Source organism: Sinocyclocheilus anshuiensis, unplaced genomic scaffold, assembly GCF_001515605.1.
Source record: "Sinocyclocheilus anshuiensis isolate Anshui unplaced genomic scaffold, SAMN03320099.WGS_v1.1 scaffold1341, whole genome shotgun sequence".
Taxonomy (NCBI): domain Eukaryota; kingdom Metazoa; phylum Chordata; class Actinopteri; order Cypriniformes; family Cyprinidae; genus Sinocyclocheilus; species Sinocyclocheilus anshuiensis.
The window spans coordinates 1,912,708-1,923,390 of record NW_015553274.1 but is presented as its reverse complement, the minus strand read 5'-3'; the positions used below and the strand labels follow the sequence as shown (position 1 = coordinate 1,923,390).

The window sequence follows — 10,683 nt, the reverse complement described above, 5'->3', positions numbered from 1 at the left end:
GAGTACTTTTAAATAGGCTACTCTTTTACTCTTACTCAAGTAGTTTTTTGGACAAGTACTTTTACTCTACTCACACTACATTTTTTGGAAGGTAATGGTACTTTTACTTGAGTATCTTTTTTCAGTACTCTTTCCACCACTGGTAGTTCCACAATTAGTTCTGGTACTATGAAAAGGTTCCCGCAGTGCGAAAGGCCCTAATGTCGTGGTCCCTTAGCACCTACTCAGGCCCTCACTCCCAAGGACCCAGAATCCTCCATTGCCTCTGGCAGTCACGTCACAGCAATGCTTTCTCAGTGCCCATGGAGACTGCAGCGATGTTGAAGGCAGTTCAGCCTAATGTGTTGAAATGTCATCGATCAATGCTCAGGCTTAGCAGTCCGAGAGAGTGCAAAATCCAAATGGCAGAGGTCTCAGAGCTGGATTGGCCATGTATCTGCAGGGATAATGGCTAATCGCAATGTAACAGACCAATTGTTTGCCAAAATTACAGTATATATATATATATATATATATATACTGTATGTATATATACACTGTGTTCCAAATTATTATGCAAGTGACATATCAATAGGATTTCGGTATAGTAAAGAGTCAGATTTTTGTTTGTGTTGTTTTTCACATCTTTTTAGATAACTGGTATCAATCTCAGACAGGTTTGTTCAATAGTTTGCCAGGTCTTCTTAGCTAAATGGAAACCCTACTTAAAGAGGTTGTTCCACATTATTAAGCAAGTCAAAGTTTTCATGAAATATGGTGAGGAAGAAAGATCTTTCTGAAGATGAAAAGTATAAAACAATGCAATGTCTTGCAAAAGGCATTAAAACAAATAATATTCTGCGAAAAGCAAATAGAGATTATTGAACTGTCAAAAGATTTGTGAGTGACTTAGAGCACAGAAGATCTTGGTCAGATAAAGATTTATTAAGGAAAGTTTCTGTCAAACAAATGAACTGTATTGTAATGCCAGCTGTAAAAAAGCCACTGCTGAGTGAATATGAATCCCATATTTCTAATGTGCTCTCATACTTTTGGTTCTAGTATATCTAACTAATATACTGACAAAAAAAAAAGAAAAAACTGAGGCAGGTTCTCAGGTGCACAGGGGAGGATGAAAAAGATACAGATATACAGAATTCTGTCTCTCTATTTGTCATCATTATTTTTGTTAACAAAAAAGACAAAGCAACAAGCAACAGTGGCTCACCTAATAAACAGAGGCAGGAGTTTGTGTCTGTGACCGAATGTCTAGGAATTGAATGAGATTCTTAGATGTGTGAGACACTAATTGCTGTGTGACACTGCATACAATTAGCCTATTGACAGCAGCGCTCCTCATCTCGGCTGAACCCTGACTGACAGAGGAGGAGTTGGGGATGGAGGAGGGTAATTAGCTATTGAGCAATGCGAAAACTGCTGATACTACTGCGGGACCTTATATATGAATACTTAGATAGGTGTCGTATTCCCATAGGTTGATGGGGATCAGCTGAGAGTCAGCTGATGCGAGCTTGACTAACGTGACCTGCCAGAACTAACGCTACGCTAGATTTTTGATGCACAAAATACTGGAAGAAAATATATAAATATTTAATTGGGGGTGGCGGTTACAGAGCCGGCGCCAGCGCAGCACTGACGAGGGGGCGGCTGAGGTAACGAAAGGGGGCGATGACGTAGCACAAAGTAAAAAACAAAAAAAACAAAACATATGTGGCCCATTCACGTATTTGTCGGACCGTAAACAAACCTGCCCACTACTTTTAGAATACTGGGTTCACACAGATAGTGTTTTGGTCGCGAGACAGGTCAGTGAGAGTTTTTTTTTTTTAAACCGCAAGGTCTAGAGACATTTTTTTAGAAGAGGAATTTCTTTGAACTTGACCACCGTGTCTTAGATTGATGTATTATGCGCGACAAGCTGCTATAAAGACCTGAGACGAGCGCAGCATTCAAACACTAATTCAAAGACGTCCGTAGCGCATTTAGTTTGAAATACAATGGAAAAGTAACGCAGTGGAATGAAAAATGCATTCTGAGTGAATGACCCAAAGGCTACTTAGCAAATACAGATGGCAGAGTATTGAATAAAACAAAATCGCATGCAACAAATTCAAAAATCTGACATCCAGGAAATAATATGTCTTAGGCAGCAGTTTTACCACAAATACAGGCAAGTGATACCACAACCACCAGAAATACTTAATTGTGTCTGCTTATCAGTGAAACACAAGCTCATTGCGACCGATTCCCTGACATAACACATCCATTGCGACTTAAGTTAGAACAACTTGAACAGCAACAAACAATAACAATACAGCGAAATAATCAACTAACTACGACCATCTATCCCTCTATTAAACATGAAAGAATTATTTCATCATACCTTTAGCTTACTCAGTAGTGCTGCATTCTTAGTTTAACTGCTTGCAATTATACCATTATATTTCATAAATAAAATCTATTTTCACACTCATCTTGAGTGAGGGGCAGGATAGTCCGAGTGAGGGGGCGACGGCCCTGGTGGGTTATATGAGGGGAACTTACCATCTTCAGAAAAGTTTGATGGCATTTTCTTTTCCACTTACCTCCATATAATGCATATTAAAGTAATGTTTATAAGGGCAGCTGCTTTGTTTAAAGCGGCAGCCAAGGAAACGCTATATAGCTGCTGTTCCATAAGCTCCACCAGTGGCAGAGTATAAATTTGCATTTTCATCCTGCTGTTTTTGTTTTGTGCAGGTGTCTTATCTATCTATCTATCTATCTATCTATCTGTCTATCTGTCTGTCTGTCTGTCTGTCTGTCTGTCTGTCTGTCTGTCTGTCTGTCTGTCGGTCGGTCGGTCGGTCGGTCGGTCGGTCTATCTACCGTGCTATCTATTGGTCTTTCATTCTATCATTCTGTGTATTGTTCTATCTGTCTGTCGTTTTATCTATCATTCTGTCTATTGTTCTATCTGTCTGTCGTTCTATGTATCTATCATTCTATCTGTCGCTATATATCATTCTATCAGTCATTCTTTGTCATTCTATCTATTGTTTTATCTGTTTTTCTTTCTTAATCATTTTGTTTTAGTGCTTAACCTGGCCTGAAAAAAAAACCCTCCCATTTATTTATTAGAAAACAAAATAAGTAGTTAATACAATTTTTCTCAGTCGCTTTGGTGCATTTCTCGAATCATCCTTAATATTTGCAAAGTATGTGCATTTCTCAAAACAATTTGTACAAACAGCACCACACAATGGATTACCTGCAAAAGCCTGTAACTTACTCAAAATCTTTAGTTCGTCTCTCAAAAGCAAGTATTTATGTCAATGAACATATCAGTGCCATCAGAATGAAAAGTCCTTGTGTCATTGTTCACAAACAAGATAGTCAAAATGCTTAGTCTTATTGTCAATATAACAGTGCAATTTGTTAGTATTACCTGATGTAAACTATGGCAACAGTTTGGATGACAGTTACTGTATTGAAATGCAGAAGGCTGCACTTCTTATGTATGTCATATATCCATTTCAAAAGTACAAATTTACACATTATTGTATGTGGGATATTGATTGAAAGAGACTAGATAGGATTCACAGTTACACTTTACTAGTGGTCTGACAAAAAAAAAACGTCAATGTGATAGAAAATAAATATGGGCACAAAGGTGAAAATAAAATAAAAATGAGAAAGGTAAACACAGAAAACACAATAATGTGCACAACTGGCTAGATGATGTGGAGGTTGAACAAGTAGTTTTGAGAATTTCATTTCTGATCTGAGAAATGCACCAAAGCGACTGAGAAAAACTGTAATATACATTAGTAATATACAAAATTAAAATGATACATTTAAAAAAAAAAAGTTTGAATATTGTTTCCATGTCATGGTTTTTATCAGTGTTAAAAACCTGTACTTTAAAAATACAAAGAGTACTTATGATAACAGGTCAGAGTAAGAAAAGGCTCATATTTTCCCACTACTTTGAAGAAGTTATTCATTGATAAGTTATTAATTTAGTTGAAAAGTCAAAATTTTTTGAGAATGACCCAGTTAGAGCTTCCCATATTCCTACTGCGCTCCTATTGGGTCATCCAAGCCTTGTGTCTGTGCAGTTTTCAATTCAGCAAGAGACTCTGGTGGCATACTATGGTTTCTGTGACCTTTAACCCCAGTTGTTTCCCTTACAGATACAGACCAAGCATGGTTGTTGTGACAGATTCCCTTCCTCTCATCTGTTTGAAAGTAGCAGTCTAGTAAACACGCCAGAGGGAGTGTAAGAACAGATACAGACACACACATTCTCACCCACAGATTTGCCTTGGAGGTTTTAGGTATAAAGTTTTTTTTGTTTTTTTTTCCTGATATAGCACAGCAAAACCATAAGTGAAAAGGTGAGCACTCAGCTCTGGTGATGGAGGGATATTTACACTTATCTCCTGCAATCAGCAGCCCTGGGACCTTTAGGATCACAACTGGATATAGCAGATCAGTGTTATGTTTTATAGCAAACATATATGTGTCATGTATTGTGTGTGATTTACTTCACATCAAGCATGATGCTGAATTGTGCAGAGGTGTGCAAAAAGCAAGTACCAGGAACAAGTGGGTTTTTATGACTGAAGGCCAGCTGTAATCTCGCCTTTAAAGATTTACAGATAAAAGCAGAGTGGCTTCTCTATTCCCATAGATGTGGACCGTCTTGCACCGGGTTTGATGTCGCCCTGTGGACAAGGTCCTCTCTCATGTGCTTTTCCATGGGCTTTCATCGGCATGCTGAGTGTGTATTATTTGCTGGAGTCATGCACAACATTATTGTCCTGCTGACTGCTGTGCTGAAATGCATAATCGTCAGGGAACAACAGAGCCGACACCTGTTTGCACTGAATGAAAGTGCTCATAATGAATGCAGGGGTTGGGAATGCATCATGTAACTGATGTGGCTGAACACGCATTTCTACTTTTAACAAGTTCTGTTACCTGCTTTTAACAAAAGCTTTTAGGTTTACAACAACCTCTCTCTCTCTCTGTGTGATACTATATGCACTTTGTAGAAATGTGTCAGCTTATCATGGTTAGGAAAAGTTACAACCGGCAGAACTTCCTAAAAGCAAAAGCTTATATGTAAATTTGTTGTGATGGTGCATTGAAACTGCAATACAAAATTCAATGCAACAAGACTTACTGCAGCATAGCAGTATAAATACAAAGCTTCTGTAATATAAACTGACATTGTTTACTGCTAGTCTCTGCATTTTGTATTCTCTCAGTTTTGTTATCAATTTGCATTAGGCTTTACTGACAGTGAAATTGAAAGTGGTTACTATTATTAATTTTTCAGAATAACTTATATGTGACCCTGGACCACAAAACCAATCTTAATCACACGGGTATATTTGTAGCAATAGCCAACAAAACATTGTATGGGTCAAAATGATCTATTTTTCTTTTATGCCAAAAATCATTAGGATATTAATAAAGATTATGTTCCATGAAGACATTTTGTAAATTTCTTACCATAAATATATCAAAAATGTATTATCATTAGTAATATGCATTGCTAAGGACTTCATTTGGACACCTTTAAAGGCGATTTTCTCAATAGTTTTATCTCGGCCAAATATTGTCCTATCCTAACAAACCATACATCAATGGAAAGCTTATTTAACTTTCAACTTTCAGATGTATAAATTAAAAAAAATTGACCCTTATAACTGGTTTTGTGGTCCAGGGTCACATATTGTGTCTATAAAACCAGATTTTAGTGATATTACAGTACAGATACATATGATTGAAAAAATATATATGATTTTATATATGAAATATGATGTTAGGTAACTGTAAAACACTGTTTTTTTTTGGTTACACTTTATTTTAAGGTGTCCTTGTTACAGTCTAATTATACATTTAAGTACTGAGTAATATTAATTAAATGCATGTACTTACTATAGGGTTAGGATTAGGGCTTGGATTATTGTTACTTGCATGTAATTATGCATAATTAATTGCTATTATAATAGTAAGTACATGTAACGTGTAACAAGGACACCGTAAAATAAAGTGTTACCTTTTTTTAAAGTGAACTTTCAATGAACTGCCAAAAAAAAAAGAGTTTTTTCGATCGTGATTTGAAACTTTTAATCACAATTATCATACATAATGTTTTAGTCTAAAACGCTTCTTAAAAATCATGTTTTACATGAGTACATTTGGTTAGTCCAATTAGATTGTTCAGCTGTTTTTATTCATTGTGTATAGTAGTAAACATTGTATTTATTTGTAATAAATATGAATATTTATTAACATTACTATAAACTATGAATCAACAATATATTAATCTCTTCCTTAACTTCATAGCTTTGGCTAATTTGGCTAATGTAGCTTCTCTTATTTAAAGGTTGATATGTCCATTTTATTTACCCTGGCAATACTCGATTATATGGTTAGTTGCATTTTGTTATTTGCATTTAGCATCATTTTTCAGTGCTGTCCAGTCCACCACTATTAGAACAGAAACACTGTGCAAGTACTGTTTGCTGTGAAATTTGGGATAAATTTTTATTATGCCATTACTTTTATAAATTCATCTAGCACCTCATTCTTATTTCTCATCATGTTTCTGATGAGGGCATATTGTATAGTGTGTCAGTGTGCGGGTCGTGTGGCAGCTTTTGTTTCTCAGGTCGAGCGTGTTTTGTTGTTGTTGTTTGGCATATAGCCATGTCTCCGGTCTGGCAGTCTGTGTTGATCATTGTGGGCCAAAGTTTTAGCCTGTGACCCAGTTTGTTCGCAGAAAGATGGAGTTGAATAAGCAATTGTAAAATTCTGATGAGAAAGAGCTCACATTCTCTCTCTTTTTCCACATCACTCTATTTTTGTTTCTCGTTCGTTCATTTCTCTCTACAATCACTCCATGTCAGGCTTGTTCCCCCAGCTTTGTTTTGTCTTGCTCTCTCACTCCTTGCTCTTCCCTCGTTTCCATGCAGTAAGTAGCTCATGACACGAAGTCTGTTTAAAATGCTATTTACAGAGAGAATATTCTCAGGTGCTTTGAGCACCGATGCTGCCTGTCAGTGATGTACTCTCACGGATGTGTGTTTGAGTATATTTGTATGTATAGGCATGTAGGTGATGCTGTCTAAGTGGTAATTAAACATCAGTCTGTGAGTGTGCGGAACTCTGACATTCAGGAAACAGCTGACAAGAGACACAGAGAGAGAGAATTCAGGTGAAGCAACAGTGGAACCATCTCATCACAAAGTCTGTGAAAAAGAAAGAATATACTGGTAACAGATGCAGCAAAGCTGTTTTTTTTCCTGGTCAGCTCTTAAAGGGCAACAGTAGACTGCAGAGGAGAAATATTTCAAGAATTATGAATATAATGTTATAAATTATTGCTATCAATACATTTCCTGTAATTTCACAAACCCTGAGCTTCATTTTATTTAAAGGTACTGTTTAAAATCATGTAGCTCGCATGAGATGAAGACTGGATATAAAGGCTGTTTTTACTTTATATGGAGGTTGCCTCATTGGGGCGGTCATTTTGAACACTGCAAAAAATGCTTTTCTTACTTAGAGTTTTTTATATAACACACAAGTATAACACACCTACTTTTGAGACGTTTTTCGAAATGTCTTTATTGTGTTTTTCCGCAGTCAGAAATGGTCATTTTTGCATGGATTATGCCTTTAAAATTAACACAAGTCTGACCTTATTTAAATCTTTTTTTATTATTCAGATCTCTAAATTAGTTTAAATTCTTTTTGTCTTGCTCTCTGTAATTATTTTTCTGTCCCTCCACTTATTATGTACTCTTTGCTTTTTAGGTATCCCCTTAATCCTGCCTCTCTCATTTCAAACTCTGTGCCATCATAGACGAATGCTAATAAGATCACTAGAGATTACCTTCTTTTCATTTTTAAAAACCTACTTTTGCATTTTAACCTCCTTTCGAGAGTTTTTTTTTCATGCATACAGTAGATGAAGCTTCATTGTCATTCAAAAGGGTATAAAAAGAGGAGAGGAAAAACAATAAAGGACACATGGCAGGCAGATATCGACAGGGCCGATCCTTGAGTCTCTGTGCTGGACTATTTGATGTTTTCCAGTCAGGCACTATTCCTTTGAAAATGAAGAGGGGTTGTGCCTCCACCCCACTGTCTGAACTCCCCCCTTCTCCATATTATATCTACGGGGGAAACGGGGGAGATTTGGGATTTCGATCAGTAGAGCTGCCATGTGCTTGAAGCAGCTGAGCCCCGGTAGCTCCTGATGCCTCCAACAACTGCTCAACCTGTTGTTGGCTAAAATATTGAACAGGAATATTTGATTGGAATTGGTTCCTAGTGGCTTCTATTTTCTCTTCGTTCTATTTAGCAACAGAAACGGAATGTGTTCTGCCAGGCTCAATCAAAATGAGTGTGTGCTAATAGTCGCTAACAAACTCAGATGTGCTAGCATGCTGTTAAAGAGCTGCCCCATCATTTGTGGAGGTAAAGCCCCCTGGCACTACATGACAAAAGCTCCCATGTCCCTCAGGGCAAGGTCGCGGTGCACAATTCACAAAACCAAAGTCAATAATGACAGGAGCTCAAAGCAGCTGCCATACAACATTAAGACAAAGAGCTGAATGAGTGAGAACATGGCAGCTCAGCAGGTAACACAGGTGTCGGGAAGCAGTAGAAGGTGTTGAGTGATGCCGTGGTGTTTTGGGTACACCATTTAGATTTCACAGCAATTATTGAGCCACAGTGCCCTTTAAGCTGATCTTTTTCTAGCCATTGGTGTTGAAGCCTCTCAGTGGTGTCTCATCTATGAATCAGTGACTTCATGCTGATTCTAACCGAGGGAATATAGTTGGAATGAAAGAGACCCTACATGCCATGACTGAGGAGGACAACTGTGTTTTCATAATTTAAGAGACTGAATATATTCGATGAGATTTCAAGGGAAGAAACGGCATAGCGAATTAGCCTTGTTCAGTCACCAATGCATTATGAGGGGATACCAAACTCTGTACACAACCAGATCATCCATGAAAAGAGTAATATGTGACCCTGGACCACAAAACCAGTCTTGAGTCGCTGGGGGATATTTGTAGCAATAGCCAAAAATACATTGTATGGGTCAAAATTATAGATTTTTCTTTTATGCCAAAAATCATTAGGATATTAAGTAAAGATCATGTTCCATGAAGATATTTTGTAAATTTCCTACCGTAAATATATCAAAACTTAATTTTTGATTAGTAATATGCATTGCTAAGGACTTCATTTGGATAACTTTAAAGGCGATTTTCTCAATATTTTGATTTTTTTGCACCCTCAGATTCCAGATATTAAAATAGTTGTATTTCAGCCAATATTGTCCTATCCTAACAAACCATACATCAATGGAAAGCTTATTTATTCAGCTTTCAGATGATGTATACATCTCAATTTTGAAAAATTGACACTTAAGACTGGTTTTGTGGTCCATGGTCACATATGTTAAATAAGAATGCCACCAACATATTGTACGTTGTAGACTGCAGGACATAGAGATACCATATTCAGGCTGTTTATGCATCTGCCAAATAAATAATACAGATATTGACATGATTAGGGCTGCACAGCATATCCATACCATAATGATTATCTGGAGATTTTCTAGTTTATCTTTATTGGCAGATAATGCATATTTGGTATACTTTAATAATGGCTCATTTGTTAACATAAGCTAACAATGAACAAAGTTTTTTTTATTGTATTAACCTATGTTAGTATTAATTTTAACATTTACTAAAAATCAAAAGCATCTGTTAACATTTGTGAAGTTAATATTTAAAAATAAAAAAATTATTAACACTTTTAAATGTAATCTTTAGCAAATCTCACAAGGGATATCCATTTTTCATACTGTACATTATTGTGCCTAAATTCACCTGTAACATTTAAAACAACATTTAACAAAATGTAAAAAAAATGGTTAATAATGGTTATTTATTGGTTAATGATCATAATAACATAAAAAATAATGAATGTCACAGATCACTTTGGATATAAAAAAGTGTTCAAGAAATAATCAAACAATGATTAAATGTCTACAGTATATTTAAATATAGATAAATATAGTATATTTAAATTGTTCTCTGTTTGTTGAGCCATCTTTGCTGAAGTTCTACAGCAGAAATATTCAGTTTAAGAGCAGCTTTTTAGTCCATGTATTGCCAGCTGCCCTGTATTATCTGCATTCTCTTAAGTCATTTGAAACTTTTTTTCAGTGTCCACTGGCTTCACATTGATTCAGTGTGGGATTTTGTTATAGATATATGAAATATAATTCATAGCAAAAAGCTTGATTTTCCCACTCAGACTGGGCTATTTTGAGGTGCATTACAATGCAGCACCCTTCCATTTATCCAGTAGTTTCAGTGAAATTATATACTTTTACAGAATTTATTTGCTGTTTGAAAGAATCCTCATATACTGAGAAGGGTCTGGCTGCAGCTGGCGCTTGCCCTCTCAGACGTGCATTCTCAGGCTTGCAGTCTCAGACACTTGCACTTCCGCTAGCGACGTCACTTGCAGTCTTTATTATTTTTTATTTTGTTCTATTTATTGATTACTTTTTGTTTGAATCTCTCAACATTTTACACCAGTAGCCAGGTGGTGAAGACAAGAAAAAAGAAACTAAATTACGAAGTCACTTGCAAT

At 36.3% G+C, this 10,683-nt stretch overlaps 1 protein-coding gene across 1 annotated transcript in view; it reads left to right on the top strand.

Moving 5' to 3' along the window:
* The window catches only part of kif26aa (kinesin family member 26Aa), a 61,253-nt gene that overhangs the window by 16,148 nt on the left and 34,422 nt on the right, over nt 1–10,683 (top strand). The gene's annotated exons all lie outside the window — the stretch shown is intronic.